General features: G+C 38.3%; 1 protein-coding gene across 1 annotated transcript in view; it reads left to right on the top strand.

Annotated features, from left to right (window-relative positions):
• ANKEF1 (ankyrin repeat and EF-hand domain containing 1) overlaps positions 1-19,226 on the top strand; it is a 99,061-nt gene that overhangs the window by 36,020 nt on the left and 43,815 nt on the right. The window lies entirely within an intron of this gene.

The following is a 19,226-nucleotide window of genomic DNA, read 5'->3' as shown; positions in this document are numbered from 1 at the left end:
TTTATACATACAAAATGTTTATTATACTAAAGAATTTATTATCCACACAGGAAAGAGACTGAGAGAAGAAAAGAGTGGAGAATGAATATGGATTTTTTTACTTTTCAGTTCAGTCGCTCAGTCATGTCTGACTCTTTGCAACCCCAAGGTCTGCAGCACGCCAGGCCTCTCTGTCCATCACCAACTCTCGGAGCTCACTCAAACTCATGTCCATTGAGTCAGTGATGCCATCCAACCATCTCATCCTCTGACATCTCCTTCTCCCCCTGCCTTCAATCTTTCCCAGCATCAGGGTCTTTTCAAATGAGTCAGTTCTTCGCATCAGGTGGCCGAAGTACTGGAGTTTCAGCTTCAGCATCAGTCCTTCCAATGAACACCCAGGACTGATCTCCTTTAGGATGGACTGGTTGGATCTCCTTGCAGTCCAAGGGACTCTCAAGAGTCTGCTCCAACACCACAGTTCAAAAGCATCAATTCTTCAGCTCTCAGCTTTCCTCCCATCCAACTCTCACATCCATACATGACCACTGGAAAAACCATAGCTTTAACTAGATGGACCTTTGTTGGCAAAGTAATGTCTCTGCTTTTTAATATGCTATCTAGGTTGGTCAAAGCTTTTCTTCCAAGGAGCAAGCATCTTTTAATTTCATGGCTGCAGTCATCATCTGCAGTGATTTTGGAGCCCAGAAAAATAAAGGCAGCCACTGTTTCCACTGTTTCCCCATCTGTTTGCCATGAAGTGATGGGACCAGATGCCATGATCTTAGTTTTCTGAATGTTGAACTTTAAGCCAACTTTTTCACTCTCCTCTTTTATCTTTCATCTCCACTTTCATCAAGAGGCTCTTTAGTTCTTCTTCACTTTCTGCCATACGGGTGGTGTCATCTGCATATTTGAGGTTATTGATATTTCTCCCAGCAATCTTGACTCCAGCTTGTGCTTCCTCCAGCCCAGTATTTCTCATGATGTACTCTGCATATAAGTTAAATAAGCAGGGTGACGATATACAACCTTGATGTACTCCTTTTCCTATTTGCAACCAGTTTGTTGTTCCATGTCCAGTTCTAAGTGTTGCTTCCTGACCTGCATATAGGTTTCTCAAGAGGCAGGTCAGGTGGTTTGGTATTCCCATCTCTTTCAGAATTTTCCACAGTTTATTGTGATCCACACAGTCAAGGGCTTTGGCATAGTCAATAATGAAGAAGTAGATATTTTTCTGGAACTCTCTTGCTTTTTTGATGATCCATTGGATGGAAATTTGGATCCATTGGGTGTTGGCAATTTGATCTTTGGTTCCTCTACCTTTTCTAAAACCAACTGGAACATCTGGAAGTTCACGGTTCATGTATTGCTGAAGCCTGGCTTGGAGAATTGAGCATTACTTTACTAGCACGTGAGATGAATGCAATTGTGCGGTAGTTTGAACGTTCTTTGGCATTTTTTTCTTTGGGATTGGAATGAAAACTGACTTTTTCCAGTCCTGTGGCCACTGCTGAGTTTTCCAAATTTGCTGACATATTGATTGCAGCACTTTCACAGCATCACCTTTTAGGATTTGAAATAGCTCAGCTGGAATTCTTCCATCACCTCCCCTAGCTTTATTTGTAGTGATGCTTCCTAAGGCCCACTGGACTTTGCATTCTGGGATGTCTGGCTCTAAGTGAGTGATCACACCATCGTGGTTCAGGGTCATTAAGATATTTTTTTTGTATAGTCCTTCTGTGTATTCTTGCTACCTCTTCTTGATATCTTCTGCTTCTGTTAGGTCCATACCATTTCTGTCCTATATTGAGCCCATCTTTGCATGGAATGTTCCCTTGGTGCCTCTAATTTTCTTGAAGAGATCTCTAGTCTTTCCGATTCTATTGCTTTCCTCTATTTCTTTGCACTGATCACTGAGGAAGGCTTTCTTATCTCTCCTTGCTGTTCTTTGGAACTCTGCATTCAAATGGGTATATATTTCCTTTCCTCATTTGCTTTTCGCTTCTCTTCTTTTCTCAGCTATTTGTAAGGTCTCTTCAGACAGCCTTTTTTTTTTTTTTTAGCTTTTACTCTATCCATTTTTACAATTAGTGATTTTTTTCTATTTCCTTTTTATTTTTTAAATTATGAAAGTATAACACATTTACAGGACAAAGTTACATATAGTTCCACTATATGTTACAATTAATTTTTAAGTGGATAAATTAATATTTTTTAGTTGGAGTTTCAATATCAAACTTTAAACACTTAACAGAATGAATATACAGAAAAGTAGAAGAATATAGTAAACCTGAAAAGCACTATGAATCTATTCAACATAATTATAATTAAGAATAACTGAATATTTTATAATATACATTACTTGAGTAATCTATAGGAAGAAAATAAATATGACAAAAAGTGTTCCCAAAATGAAGAAAAAATGCACGAAGCAAAAATATTATATTTGGGCAGCATTTAAGCACCAAATTACCATGTCTATTTCCCGGCATCTACCATAATGAATTAAATTCTTGCTGCTTAAAGTAGCAAGAGGTTCTTGCAAATAGCAATGGCATTACCTGGGAGCTGGCTAGAAATGCAGAGTCTTAGGCCTCACCTCAGACCAGCAGAATCTGTATTAAATCCCCAGGCAATTGTTGAGTGCAAGGAAGTTTCAGTAATATTGCTCTAAAACATTAAGCATTTTGATTTCTGCTTTAATCATTGAAAAAGAAACTTTTTAAAAGTAAAGCATCTTAATTTTTTCCTAGTATGTGAAAAATACTTGAAGTATCTTCAAATATCAGAGACAATTTGTAAAGATAGTTGTTACACAATATGAAAAATATTTTAAATGTTAAAATGTTAAATACAAAACTAGAATTTTTCAGTATCTAGAAATGCAACATAACTGAGTAAAAACAACAGAAACCAATATTAGCACATTTCAAGGAGAGTAGGTTGAACTTCGTAAATTGTCATTTTTCCTGCATCAGAAATCAGTGTTTCCAGACCTGAAAGACACATGTACCCTGATGTTCATCTTAGCACTATTTACAACAGCTAGGACATGAAAGCAACATAGATGTCCATTTACAGATAAATGAATAAAGAAGCTGTGGTACATATATACAATGGAATATTACTCAGTCATAAAAGTTAGTTGCTAAATGGTGTTCAACTCTTTGTGATCCCATGGGCTGTAGCCTGCCAGGCTCATCTGTCCATGGAATTCTGTAGGTAAGAATGCTGGAGTGGATAGCCATTGCCTTCTCTGGGGGATCTACCTGATCCAGAGATCGAACCCAGGTCTCCTGCAATGCAAGCAAATATTTTACCATCTGAGCCATCAGGGAAGACTCAAAATGAGTTAGTCACTCGGTCATGGTATTAGCCGTAGGAAGGAATGAATTTGAGTCAGTTCTAATGAGGTGCATGAACCTAGACCCTATTGTACAGAGTGAAGTAAATTGGAAAGAGAAAAACAAATGTATACATATGGAATCTAAAAAGTTGGTACTGATAAATCTATTTGCATAGCAGCAATGGGGACACAGACACAGAGAACAGCTTTATGGACACAGTGGAAGTGGGGGAGAAGGAAAAGGTGGGATGTATGCAGAGAGTAACATGGGAGCTTACATTACCATATGTAAAATACACAGCCAATAGGGATTTGCTGTGTGGCTCAGGGAATTCAGACTGGGACTCTGTAACAACCTGGGGGGGGATGGGGAGGGGGAGGGAGGGGACATTCGTATACCTATGGCTGATTCATGGTGATGTTTGGCAGGAACCAACAGAACACTGTAAAGCAATTATCCCTATATATATATATATTTTTTTTTTTTAATTAGTGTTTCCCCTTCCTGAGAGGAGAGGCGGCCAAGCCTCAGCTGACTTGTTTCTCCCTTCCCAGGTGAACCGCAGGGTACATCAGGAGACAACATGGAGACATAACCCCCGACTTAGCTCCTCATTAACAGACACTAGAGAAGCCTCAGTTTCCTGCTTTCACACAAAATCCATCCCCTTCACAACCTCTCACTCTACCCCCACCCCAGTTCTTACCTAGCTTCCCCCGAAGGAAGCTCCCCGCACCAGGTGTGACTCCACTCTGATTATTTATTACTGTGTTTGCATGTGCATTCCCTTACTATGTGCCTTCCTCTCATTAACATGAGGACCAGGTTCCTGTTGCCTGGGCAACAAAAACAGCACTGTGCGCTCTGCGTGGTGACTGGGCCCTACTTATGTGTTTTCTTTTACATTCTTGAATGCTCTCACTTTTATGGTCGAAAGAATGCAACCCTTTCTGCAGTTCTGCCTCATTCCTTGCTTTGTGGCTGTCTGCAGTGAACAGCTGATTTGTCTCATTTGTCTTCTCTTATTTCCCTTAGCTAATGTTGATACTTTCCTTCCCCTTAGTCAGATTCTCCCTTTGAATTGCCCACTCTGGTCAAGGCAGCCAGCTCAATATTTTCTTCTCCTTTTAGATGTCTGTCTAAAATAGTATATTCACCATTAAAATAACCCCATTTATAAAATTTCCTCATCTGCCCTATTTCCTTCCTTTCTTCTCATGCTATAATTATTTGCTACTGTAATAATATAAGGCTAATAGAAAAATGATGCCCTCTGTTATCGTAATTTCTAATAGAAAGCTACATAACATCGTCTGCCCAATCCTTTTTCCTAAAGTTGTGGTTCTTAAGCTTGTCTGTGTGTTGGAATCTCCCAAGTAGTTTAAAAAAACACTAATGCTTGAGTCTCCTCCTCAGAGTTTCTGATGTAATCAGTCTGAGATGCAGCCTGGGAGAGGATTTTAGAAATCTTCTCAGTGATTCTAATGTGCAGGTAGTTGGGATGCATGAAAGGTAATACCTTTCCAGGGAGGACTTCCTCACTCCATTATTTTTGTTATTCCTTGGCATTCATGATGATAAATTACAAATTTACACTTCCCTTAAGGTCTCATGCCAGTCTTGAGTCTATTTTCCCTCCCTTCCATTTCTCTCCTTCCCCTGTTCCAGGCGGCACATTTCAGAGGGTTGACATTCATAGGCTATTTCCTGGGCTCCTGTGACAGCTGAAGCTTTTGCTAAAAGTTTTATAGTTTTACCTCTTATATTTAGGTCTTTGATCCATTTTGAATTAACTTTATGTATAAGATGTGAGGCAGAATGCATTTTGTATATAGATATCCAGTTGTACCAGTATCATTTACTAAAAGACTATTCTGTCCCCCTTGATGTGTTTTGGTAACCTTGTTAAAAAAATAATTTGACCATAGATGTATTGGTTTATTTCTGGACTTTCACTTTTTATTGCATTGATCTATTTGTCTATCCTTATAAGGAGCCTGGTGGGCTACAGTCCAGGGGGTCACAAGAGTCAAACACGACTGAGTGAGCACACTCACACACATCATACTCTTTTGTAGTAAGTTTTAAAATAGTTCTCCAACTCTGTTCTTGTTCAAGATTGTTTTGGCTATTCTGTGTCCCTTGCATTTCTAAATGAATTTTTGGATGAGTTTGTCAATTACTGAGAAAAAGAGAGTTGTGATTTTGATAAGGATCATGTTGAATCTGTAAATCAGTTTGGGCAGCACTGCCATCAATATTAAATATTCCAACCACGAACATGGGCTTTCTTAGCATTTGTTTAGGTTTTTAATTTCTGTCAACAATATTTTGTAATTTTCAGTTACAAGGTTTGCACTTTCTTTTGTTAAAATTTTCCTAAATGTATTAATTTTTGATGCTATTGTAAATTGAATTGTTAATTTCATTTCCTGGCCTTGCACTTTAAAAATCTGCATTTTTAGCAAGCCCTCCGGATGATTCTTATGTATTTGACAGTTTGTGAACTGCTACTCTGTTTAACAAACTCAACCCAAATAATGTTCCACACAACTTGGCCACATTCTGCCTCCTAAAGCTGCTGGCTCTCCAATAAGAAGTGACATGAAGCAGCATTGTTTAGGGGAAATAGAGGCGGGCCCAAAGATACTACTTAATTAAGTGAATTAAATGTTTTAAATAAGAGAAAGTAACTAGATAATACAGAGTTTTCTGCTTTAATTTCTATGCTATAAAAACTAGTATTAAATATCCATTTAATTTAGAAGGAGACTACAGTGTTAACTTGCCTGAGTTATGTGGATAAGTGAACCACTTGAAATAATTATATTGATAATTACCAATTCTCTATTTCATTTATTTTCCATTCTTTTTTCAATAATATTAATAGCAACAATTGCAACACTTATACCTTATAATGAGTGTGTTTACTACACGCTATTCTGTGTTCCGGTTATAGCATGCTTGCATGCTAAGTCACTCAGTTGTATCTGAGTCTTCGGCCCTATGGAAGCAGTCCGCCAGGCTCCTCTGTCCATGGCATTCTCCAGGCAAGAATACTGGAGTAGTTTACCACGCTCTTCTCCACGAGATCTTCCTGACCCAGGGGTCGAACCCGCATCTCTTAAGTCTCCTGCATTGTCAGGTGGGTTCTTTACCACTAGGCCACCTGGGAAGCACTCTGGTTCTGGATACGACACCAGTTACTTCTGTGACATTCAGTGAATCACTTAACTTTTCTAACTTGCAATTTCCTCAAGTGAAAAATGAAGAAATTGTAGTAGATTTCTCTAGTATCTCACTCTTTTGGCACCTACACTAGATAACTCTGAATTTCTCTCATGTCTGAACATACCATTTAATTTTATGAACAGTGTATTACAGTCAGTCATTTATGAATAATATAAAGTATGATTCAGAATGAAGGTTCTGTGGTCTGACATTTTTACAGATAAGATACAGCTGTAGATAAAATTCAACACATTTATAATCATAATATATTCTCTCCACTTGCAATGTGCTTTTAGCAAACAGTAGTTAATGAAACAAATTAAACAAAATGCAGTTCAAAGAACTTATACTGAGAGTCATTTGAAGTTATTTTAAAATACTTATTTACACATGCCTTCCCCAAATTAACCCTTTTCTGTATATTTAATGTTTGTTTTTATTTCCCCCAATTCACTCTAATAATTTAATAAGAATCACTGTGTAAATTACTATATTAACATGAAGAACTAACAGGATGCTTTCCAAAGATGAAGTGAATATTTTGGTAAGAAGCCTTCAAACAGGAAGCATTTACCAATACTTGTCTTTCCTGCCTATTAATTCAGGTTAGCTTTCTCACCCAGGCCAACTTACTCACAGTTTACTATACAGTAAGCATCGCAAGATTTTTGCTAATAATTCTTGCCTTTGACAAACTCTATTTTCAGAAAACTATAAAAAGTTATTTCTTCCTCTGATATCATTAATCATTGAAGAGATTGTATTGCTTGCTTTTCTCAGTGTACCTATGGGATGGATAATACACCCATGATACACATTAGCTATCTGATAAATGAAGTCAGTTATCTGAATATATAAATAATAATAATAACAGTAATAATACATATCTCTCTATGGTATCACTGGCCTAAGAGTCCTTAGCAAGTACTTAGTATTCAGCACTTTGATGTCTTATGTCTTATTTCAGGTTTCCTAGAAACAGAGTGTGATCCAGGGATTCTTATTCAGGTAATTTATTGAGGACGTGCTCTCAGAGGCAACCCATAAGAGACCAAGGAAAGGGGCAGAGTGCCCAAGAAGGAAGCTAAGCATCTGGAATTTTAACTGACATCTAGCTTCAGCCCAAGCGTAGGAATAGCTCTGGGGTGTGAAGAGCGCCGCAGAGCTGTGCATGCGTGCACCCGTTTGATGGGTGAGTGGGTGGGTTGTAACCTCCTAGGCATCTCCTGGTACATGCGCTCCATAGCTCAGGGAAGTCTCAGGAGAAAGGGCGCCTGTGAACCATAGCAGAAGCAATTATAGCACCTAGAACTGTGCCTGGCATATAACAGATATGTGCTTAATAGTGATTTTTAATGAAATGAAAATGAAAAATCCTTTTGAATAGAAAATTATGTTTAAAATAGTTCAAGTATTCGAAAGCCCTTAGAAAAAAATGAATGAAGAATGAATTTCTGAAATACTAATGAAAGTTAAATGAATTTGGATTCAATTTCCACCTCCATTATCCACATTCATTCCTAAAAGGCACTTTAAAATTACTAGCATGTTGAGAACAGCAAGACAAAAAAACCTAAGTTTCTTTTCCAAACCATTTTATAAAATGTCTTCCTTGTACTGAACATGAATTAATTTAAGAACTTAGCACAGGAAAACAACGTTCCCAATGCATTAGTCATTTTACTGCTTGGTTATAAGAAAGAAAAAAAAACAGTATTATGGATCTTACCGGCAAAGCTGGACAGGTAGAAAATATGAAAGTATGCAAAACCAATCAGACTGTGTCTACAGAATTTCTCATCTCAAGTGTAGTTACCAAATTCTCAGCCCATGGTCATATACAGGCTGTAACCCATGTATATGAGCCTGTGAATGCTGCTGCTGCTGCTGCTAAGTCGCTTCAGTCGTGTCTGACTCTGTGCAACCCCATAGACGGCAGCCCACCAAGCCTCCCCCGTCCCTGGGATCCTCCAGGCAAGAACACTGGAGTGGGTTGCCGTTTCCTTCTCCAATGCATGAAAGTGAAACGTGAAAGTGAAGTCGCTCAGTCGTGTCTGACTCTTAGTGACCCCATGGACTGCAGCCTACCAGGCTCCTCCATCCATGGGATTTTCCAGGCAAGAGTACTGGAGTGGGGTGCCATCGCCTTCTCCGGAGCCTGTGAATAGCGCAAAATAAATTCTAAATTAGATTTTTTTATAGTACCAGACATGGTAGTCGTTAAAACTAAGATACAGAAAGTGTTATGAATCATGAAAATATAATACTTGAATTCTATTTATTCAAAAGTCTCCACTGAACTGAGCATGTTCTTTTAACTAATTCAATTACCTATCTGAATATGTATTATATTTTAATTACTGCAGCAGTGAAAAGAAACATTGGCTCAGGATGCAACTCATAAAAATAGTTAATTAGCTTGAGGTTAATCATTTAAATTTGTTTTTAATGAAGATCTAATTTGTAGAAAAGTAGTACCTGTAGTTTTTGGAGGTTCATCTCTGTACCCTGATCTATCTATTGCACAAATCAACTTAGAATTGTACTAGTTTATTTCATCCGCTTACCTAGGGAAGTATTAAACAAGAGAGAAAGGTTTGGATTTTCCCATAATTGAAATAAAGTTACAGTGACCTGATGTTTTGCCCTGAAAGTTTTAATTTTTGTTTCAGGTTCAAAGGATTTGTTAACAAAAGAAACCACAAGGGATTTCTGTGTGTTAATTTTATATCCTGCAACTTTACTATATTCATTGATTAGCTCTAGTAATTTTCTGGTAGAGTCTTTAGGGTTTTCTATGTAGAGAATCATGTCTTGCATTCCTATATACTAACAATGAAAAAACAGAAAGAGAACTTAAGGAAACAATACCATTCACCATTGCAACAAAAAGAATAAAATACTTAGGAGTATATCTACCTAAAGAAACAAAAGACCTATACATGGAAAACTATAAAACACTGATGAAAGAAATCAAAGAGGACACAAACAGATGGAGAAACATACCGTGTTCATGGATTGGAAGAATCAATATTGTCAAAATGGCTATTCTACCCAAAGCAGTCTATAGATTCAATGCAATCCCTATCAAGCTACCAACAGTATTTTTCACAGAACTAGAACAAATAATTTCACAATTTGTATGGAAATACAGAAAACCTTGAATAGCCAAAGTAATCTTGAGAAAGAAGAATGGAACTGAAGGAATCAACCTGCCTGACTTCAGACTCTACTACAAAGCCACAGTCATCAAGACAGTATGGTACTGGCACAAAGACAGAAATATAGATCAATGGAACAGAATAGAAAGCCCAGAGAAAAATCCACAAACCTATGGACACCTTATCTTTGACAAAGGAGGCAAGGATATACAATGGAAAAAAGACAACCTCTTTAACAAGTGGTGCTGGGAAAACTGGTCAACCACTTGTAAAAGAATGAAACTAGAACACTTTCTAACACCATACACAAAAATAAACTCAAAATGGATTAAAGATCTAAATGTAAGACCAGAAACTATAAAACTCCTAGAGGAGAACATAGGCAAAACACTCTCCGACATAAATCACAGCAAGATCCTCTATGACCCACCTCCCAGAATATTGGAAATAAAAGCAAAACTAAACAAATGGGACCTAATGAAACTTAAAAGCTTTTGCACTACAAAGGAAACTATAAGTAAGGTGAAAAGACAGCCCTCAGATTGGGAGAAAATAATAGCAAATGAAGAAACAGACAAAGGATTAATCTCAAAAATATACAAGCAACTCCTGCAGCTCAATTCCAGAAAAATAAATGACCCAATCAAAAAATGGGCCAAAGAACTAAACAGACATTTCTCCAAAGAAGACATACAGATGGCTAACAAACACATGAAAAGATGCTCAACATCACTCATTATCAGAGAAATGCAAATCAAAACCACAATGAGGTACCATTACACGCCAGTCAGGATGGCTGCTATCCAAAAGTCTACAAGCAATAAATGCTGGAGAGGGTGTGGAGAAAAGGGAACCCTCTTACACTGTTGGTGGGAATGCAAACTAGTACAGCCACTATGGAGAACAGTGTGGAGATTTCTTAAAAAACTGGAAATAGAACTGCCATATGACCCAGCAATCCCACTTCTGGGCATACACACTGAGGAAACCAGATCTGAAAGAGACACGTGCACCCCAATGTTCATCGCAGCACTGTTTATAATAGCCAGGACATGGAAGCAACCTAGATGCCCATCAGCAGATGAATGGATAAGGAAGCTGTGGTACATATACACCATGGAATATTACTCAGCCATTAAAAAGAATTCATTTGAATCAGTTCTAATGAGATGGATGAAACTGGAGCCCCTTATACAGAGTGAAGTAAGCCAGAAAGATAAAGAACATTACAGCATACTAACACATATATATGGAATTTAGAAAGATGGTAACGATAACCCTATATGCAAAATGGAAAAAGAGACACAGAAATACAGAACAGACTTTTGAACTCTGTGGGAGAATGTGAGGGTGGGATGTTTCAAAAGAACAGCATGTATACTATCTATGGTGAAACAGATCACCAGCCCAGGTGGGATGCGTGAGACAAGTGCTCCGGCCTGGTGCACTGGGAAGACCCAGAGGAATTGGGTGGAGAGGGAGGTGGGATGGGGGACCGGGATGGGGAATATGTGCAAATCTATGGCTGATTCATATCAATGTATGACAAAACCCACTGAAATGTTGTGAAGTAATTAGCCTCCAACTAAAAAAAAAAAGAAACCACATAAATAAACAATTTCAATATTTAATAGAGAATTATCTAACTTACTTTCAATATATAATCATTAAAAGAAAAGAGAAATAGAAACAGTAGAGGAAAGTAACAGTACATACATCACAGAATCGGGCCAACTAACAATGAGATTCAAACATCACTGGGAAGTCCCATGTAACAGCAATCTGAAGTCTCAGCTGTGGTTTCAAATTGCAATTTGGGAGCTCCCACTTATAATCCCAGGCTGGTTTCATGTTTATCTTTTTACAATACTGTTTGTCTTATCTCATGAGTGGTGAGATTTTCCAGACCCCAGTGGCTGGACAAATCTCCAGGGGCTCAAGAAAATTCCAAGACTCACTTCCTATAGTGCCGTTCACCTTACTGGTAATAATTGGTGCACTCATGAGCAGGCATGTAGTCCGGGCTCCAGGCAGGTCAGAACCAAGGTCAGAGGCCTGCTCTGCTTCTGGTCTTTGAAGCCTGAACAAGACTTCCTCCATTTTAATTTTCCTAACAGTAGATTTCTGCTATGTTTTGTCTAATCAACAAAACAATGTAGATTTACTTTGCATATATATGGAATAGTAAAAGAGAGTTAAGAAAAATAACTATAAATACGGGCCACATAACAATTATATATTGCATACCAGCTATAATTTCTTGCCGGATATTCAGACCATATTTACATTACACAGCAAGATAGACATCAAGATTTATTTGATAAACATGACAAATGTTGCTGTCAAGATGCAGCATCAGGTTATTTTTGTCACCTCAACATGGCTTAAAAATATAGGAACTTATTCATCTCAGTTTGAAGACAGAAGTAGGACAAGGCCAAGATAATTCAAGTGCGTTAAAGCTTCAAGCTCTTATAATTTTCTCTGCTAATCTTAGCTGGTTGGCTTTTGTGCTGAAGCTTGCTCCCTCATGGCCAGAAGATGCTGCAGCGTCTCCTAACAGTGAAACCTAACACAAGGCATAAACCTGATTGTCCAACCAAACCACTGGCACATGTTCACCCTTTCATAAATAATCAAATTCTTTGCAAAGCCTGAATTCTTTCTTGGTGATGTAAAAATTAAATGTTTTTCTATTCAATCAATAATCTAGTCTAATCTGGGATTTTCTGTCTAATTCTGTTGTGATAGCAGTCACAAATAGTTAACGAAATCCAGGTAATCAGTAGCATGTTGTCCATTACTAGTGTGTGCTGGTGGGAAGGAAGGAAAGGGAGAAAAAAGAAGCTGCTTGGATAAGTGATGCTGACGATTTCTTGGTGGCCAAACCTGGACCACACTGTCTTCTACTGGGATGACCAGCTGCTTGGCATGTAGGGAGAATCTGATTTTTTAGTAATTATTGATGTGATGGTTTCAACATAGCTGGTGGACATGTTTCTCTAGTCAATCCCCCGGCTCTTTTAGCCAAATCTCCACTGTGTTTCCCTTTGGAGCCCATAAATCATGCACACTCCCTTTAAGAGGTATGTCCCACTGTTCCAGGCTGGCTCATAATTTCTGCCCATTGGCTAATCTGAGTGATCTCTCTCCTTTGGAAATGGAGAAACCATTTCCATGGGGTCTTATTTGCTGTCCTTTGAGAGCTTGGGGAATGAAGAGAGGGTGGGTGATTCTGCTTACCCCCGCGATCCTGCCATGAACAGTTGCCTCAGATATGGCAAGGGGCCTCTTGCCTTTAGAAATGTCCAGATTATGAGAAGCAGATATCATTCACATGGTCCAGCACACATGCAAATTTCAAAAGTTTTATGTTCAGGCCTCTATCCATCTTGACTGATCCACTTGGATGTAGGAAGTATTCAGGCACCAAATTCTGATTTCCCCAAATTCTGCCTCCTTTTGTATATTTCTCTTTCCACAATCTCCTGTTTATACCACCTATGGCATGACTGGGGGTGGGATGGGAACAGATCAAGCGTTTTACGGCAAAGTCTCCATTAAACCTGGCCGTGAGTCACACGGCTGGGGGATGATCTTGACAGAGGAAAAAGCCTGGAAGCTGCAGGCAGGGCTTCAGGCATCTGAAGTTTTAATTGGAGCTGAAGGGACCACTTCCTAGATCATTTACTCACAGGGCTGCTGGCTGGAGGCCCCAGGTCTTTGCACACAGGCCCCACCCTGGGCTTCCCATGTGTCCTTGTAACAGAGCAGCTGACTTTTTCTCTACAGCAATTGGAATGTTCTGAAGAGGAGAGTATCAGAAACCACAATATCTTTTATGACCTCATCTTAGATGTCACATACTGTCATAGTCACTTCATTCTAGTCATTACAAATAAGACCAAATCCTGGATCTGTGAAAGGGGAGGGGAATTCAGCTCCACTTTTTTTGAAGCGAGGGTCAAAGAACAAGTGGACACTTTAACCCACCACAGTGTTTTTATTCTTTTCACTGAGGCAAGAAAAGAAATTTAAGTTTACTAAGCTTTCATGGTAAAGGTTCTGACTCCAGTGTGTGTGTGTGTCTGTGTGTCTGTGTGTGTTGGGGTGGGATGGTTACTTTGCTACCTCCAAGCAGTTCTCAGAATCCACCTGTTCAGTTCCTTTTTTTCTTCGCGGCGGGAGAAGTAGATTGAAGCCAGTTGATTAGGGTGTTTAGCTGTTAACTAAAGTTTCATGGGGGTGGAACCCACCAATCTAGTGAGGATTTAGCTTAATTAAAGTGGTTGATTTGCATTCAATTGATGTAAGATATGGTCTTGCAATCCTTAATCAGGAGTTAAGTATATTGTACTTGCTTAGGGCTTTGAAGGCTCTTGGTCTAGGTTAACCTAAACTCCTATTCTAGAATTGATAGGATTGGTGTGAGTGGTAATAGTATAGTAGATAGAACAACTATTGTAGGTAAGAGGGTTATTTGTTTTGTGGTAGAAAATTGCCATTTTATTTTTATGTTATTTGTAGAGGGGAATATTGTTAGTGCAGTGGAGTATGTGAGTCGTATGTAAAAGTATAAGTTTAGTAGTGCTGTAATTGCTATGAGGGTGGGTAGGATGAGGCTATCATTTTTTGTCATTTTTTGAATAATTATTCATTTTGGTATAAATCCTGATAGTGGGGGAAGTCCTCCTATTGATAGGAGGGTAATGAGGACTAGGACGGTTATTACGGGTATTTTATTTCAGGTGTGTGATAATGATAGCGTGGTAGTAGTTGAGTTGGCTATAAATAGTGTGAATATGGTGGAAGTTATGATAATATAAATGATTAAGTTTAGTAATGTTATTGTGGGGTTATATGGTAAGACTGCTGTTATTCAGCCTATGTGGGCAATTGATGAATATGCCATAATTTTTCGTAGTTGGGTTTGGTTTAGTCCTCCTCAGCCTCCAATTATGATTGATAGAATGGAAATGGTTAAAATTATGTTTAAATTAATGGATGGGAAAATTTGGTAGAGAACGGATATGGGTGCTAATTTTTGTCATGTAAGTAGAATTAGGCCTGATGATAGGGGGATGCCTTGTGTTACTTCTGGGACTCAGAAATGGAATGGGGCTATTCCTAGTTTTATGGTGAGAGCCATTGTTATGAGTATAGATGCTACTGGGTTAAATAGTTTTATTACGGTTCATTGGCCTGAAAATATTAGGTTAATAATAATGGCTATTATTAGCAGTATTGAGGCTGTTGATTGGGTTAAGAAATATTTGGTTGCTGCCTCTGTGGCTCGTGGATTATGCTTTTTCATTATGATGGGAATGATGGCGAGCATGTTTATTTCAAATCCGATTCAGACAAGTAGTCAATGGGAGCTGATTATAACAATGATAGTGCCTATTATTATTGTTGATAGAATGAGAATGAAGATGATTGGGTTTATTAGTACGGGAAGGGTATAAACCAACATTTTCGGGGTATGGGCCCGATAGCTTAATTAGCTGACCTTACTATTAGAATTTGGTGTATTTGGGAGCACAAAGAGTTTTGGATTCTTGGGAGTAGGTTCAATTCCTATAATTCTAGAAATAAGAGGGCTTAAACCTCTATTATTTACTCTATCAAAGTAACTCTTTTGTCAGACATATTTCTTATGTTTGTGGAGGGATGCTTGATATAAAAATGGGTAGTGATACATGTCATATGCATAGGGCTAATGTTAAGGGTAAAAAATTTTTTCATAGTAGGTGTATTAGTTGGTCATAACAAAATCGAGGATAAGATGCATAAGAAGGAGATTGTTAGTAGTAGGGATTTAATGGTAAAATTGATTGTGTAAAGTTCTGGTAAGATTGGGTTGTGAGATGCTCCTAAGAATAAGATTGTTGTGAAAATATTTATCATAATAATATTTGCATATTCTGCTATGAAAAATAGGGCAAATGGTCCTGCTGCATATTCTACGTTAAAGCCGGAAACTAGTTCTGATTCACCTTCGGTGAGATCAGATGGGGCTCGGTTTGTTTCTGCTAGTGTTGAGATGAATCACATTATTGCTAGGGGTCATGCTGGGAAAATAAGTCATACTTGTTCTTGTGTAATGATTAAAGTGGAGAGTGTGAAGGACCCGTTTATTAGGAGAACGGATAGTAGAATAATTGCTAGTGTTACTTCGTATGAAATTGTTTGTGCTACTGCCCGCAGGGCCCCGATTAGTGCGTATTTAGAATTGGAAGCTCAGCCCGATCAGAGAATAGAATATACGGCTAGGCTTGATATTGCTAGTATAAATAGGACCCCTAAGTTTATGTTAATGAGGGGATATGGCATGGGTAGGGGAATTCATATGGTTAGGGCTAGACTTAGGGCTAGAATAGGAGCTAGGATAAATATTGAAATTGAAGATGTGGCGGGTCGTAGTGGTTCTTTAATAAAAAGTTTGATGGCATCTGCAATAGGTTGGAGTAGGCCGTAGGGACCTACAACGTTCGGACCTTTTCGAAATTGTATGTACCCTAGGACTTTCCGTTCTACTAGTGTGAGGAATGCCACGGCTAAAAGAATGGGAACAATTAGTATTAAAATATTAATTATAAACATTTTGTTAAGGAGAGGATTTGAATCTCTGATTATAAAGTTTTAAGTTTTACGCAATTACCGGGCTCTGCCACCTTAACAAAGCCCTTTTCTAGGGCAAAGTTTGTTTGTGAAGTTAATTAAGATGATATCATTAACTAATTTAAGGCGCTTATTTGAAGTTGGCCTTATTTCTCTGGTCCTTTCGTACTGGGAGAAATACATAATAGATAGAAACCGACCTGGATTACTCCGGTCTGAACTCAGATCACGTAGGACTTTAATCGTTGAACAAACGAACCTTTGATAGCGGTTGCACCATCGGGATGTCCTGATCCAACATCGAGGTCGTAAACCCTACTGTCGATATGGACTCTTGAATAGGATTGCGCTGTTATCCCTAGGGTAACTTGTTCCGTTGATCAATTTTTTGGATCAATAAACGATTGTGTGATTCGACTTGTAGGTCTAGTCTTTAAAATCGCTCGGAGGATTTCTTGTTCTCCGAGGTCACCCCAACCAAAGCTGTTAGCCCATAAAGAGTGTTGTTGTTTCCTTAGTAATAAAATTTGTTTCTTTGGGCTAAGTAGTTAAAGCTCCATAGGGTCTTCTCGTCTTATTAATATATTCCCGCCTCTTCACGGGAAGGTCAATTTCACTGATTGGAAGTAAGAGACAGTAAAACCCTCGTGTGGCCATTCATACAAGCCCCTATTTAGAGAACAAGTGATTATGCTACCTTTGCACGGTCAGGATACCGCGGCCGTTTAACGGTCGTCACTGGGCAGGCAGTGCCTCCAATACTAGTTATGCTGGAGGTGATGTTTTTGGTAAACAGGCGGGGTTTAGTGTTTGCCGAGTTCCTTTTACTTCTTTTAATCTTTCCTTAAGTGCATTCCTGTGTCGGATTAACAGTATAGTTAATAAGTTATTTATAGTTAGGTTACTCTTATTTTGCTGTTAATAGTCAGAATATTATCAGATACTGACTTAAACTTATGTGGGGAGAAGTTACTTCTTGTTACTCATATTAACATTATTGCTTCTATTTTTAATAGATTAGTCCAGTATTAGATTAGGAGTTGACTGTCTATTATTGAAATTAATACTATTTTATTGTTGAGCTTTAACGCTTTCTTAATTGGTGGCTGCTTTTAGGCCTACTATGGTTTAATGTTAAGATTTACTCTCTAGTTAAGGTTGTATCCATTTCTAAAAGGCTGTACCTTTTTAGACTAACTTTTAAAAATACATTATAATTTGTTCATATTTTTGGTATTTTTAAAGCTGAACTAATATTCATTTTCTGGACAACCAGCTATCACCAGGCTCGTTGGGCGTTTCACCTCTACTTACAAATCTTCTCACTATTTTGCTACATAGATGAGTTGGTTCTCGATAAATTGTTCATAAGTAGCTCGTCTGGTTTCGGGGTACTTAGCTGAAATTCATTTTGTTAAGTTTTTGCTAGTTAACTCATTATGCAAAAGGTACAAGGGGTAATCTTTGCTTTTTTGTACTTTAATTTTTTTCTTTCATCATTCCCTTACGGTACTTTCTCTATAGCGCCGTATTAAAATTTCTATCTCCTATACTTTTTGTTGTTGAATAAATGTTTTATTTTACAGTGTATTGATAATTTAGTGTGAATGGGCTTGCGGGCTAGAATTGGTTCAAGATATTCGTGGTATGTGAAATCTTCTAGGTGTAAACTAGGTGCTTTGTTTAAGCTATATCTTGATTTATCCAAGCACACTTTCCAGTATGCTTACCTTGTTACGACTTATCTCTTCTCATATGATTAATACGTATAAATAAATTTGAGTGTATTGTGTCTACTTGAGGAGGGTGACGGGCGGTGTGTGCGTGCTTCATGGCCTAATTCAACTAAGCACTCTATTCTTAGTTTACTGCTAAATCCTCCTTTGGTTATTAATTTCATAATAACTTTCGTGTTGGATTTTCTTAAATTAGAAAATGTAGCCCATTTCTTTCCGTTCCATAGGTTACACCTTGACCTAACGTTTTTATGTATTATGATTGTGCTTACTTTTGTACCTTTTTAGGGTTTGCTGAAGATGGCGGTATATAGACTGTATTAGCAAGGAATGGTGAGGTATATCGGGGTTTATCGATTATAGAACAGGCTCCTCTAGAAGGGTATAAAGCACCACCAAGTCCTTTGAGTTTTAAGCTATTGCCGGTAGTACTCTGGCGAATAGTTTTGTTTACACAACTATTTGTGTTTAAGGCTAGGCATAGTGGGGTATCTAATCCCAGTTTGGGTCCTAGCTATCGTGTTTCAGCGGTTGTAAAGCTACTTTCGTTGTTTATTTTTGTTGCAATTATGGCTTTTTACAGCTTAATTGGAATTTAACTTTATTTAGTATAGTGCTTTAACCCGCTTTACGCCGCGTGCCTATTAACTTGGGTTAATCGTATGACCGCGGTGGCTGGCACGAAATTTACCAACCCTGATTAATATGGCTTAGTCAAACTTTCGTTTATGGCTTAATTTTCATCACTGCTGTCTCCCGTGGGGGTGTGGCTGTGCAAGGTGTCGTGAGCTACGGGTGTGTGCTTGATACCAGCTCCTCTTAGTCTTACTAACTTGGAGGGCATTTTCACTGGGGTGCGGATGCTTGCGTGTGTAAGTCTATTAAGGGTTAATAGGAAAGCTGGGACCAAACCTGTGTGTTTATGGAGTCAATACACTCATCTAGGCATTTTCAGTGCCTTGCTTTACTGTTTAAGCTACATTAACTGTGCATAATTAGGGAAAAATTGGCGCTTATATACTTACCTCCTTCTGGAGTGCTAATTTGAGTATTGGAAATGTGATAAATTTAAAATAATATCTAGGGAGAAGTGTGTTAAAAATGGTGATAACTATATAAGGGGGAAAATAATGGGGGGGGGGGAATAA

Source organism: Cervus canadensis, chromosome 10 (assembly GCF_019320065.1).
Source record: "Cervus canadensis isolate Bull #8, Minnesota chromosome 10, ASM1932006v1, whole genome shotgun sequence".
Lineage (NCBI taxonomy): Eukaryota > Metazoa > Chordata > Mammalia > Artiodactyla > Cervidae > Cervus > Cervus canadensis.
This window is presented reverse-complemented; position numbering and strand designations above follow the sequence as displayed.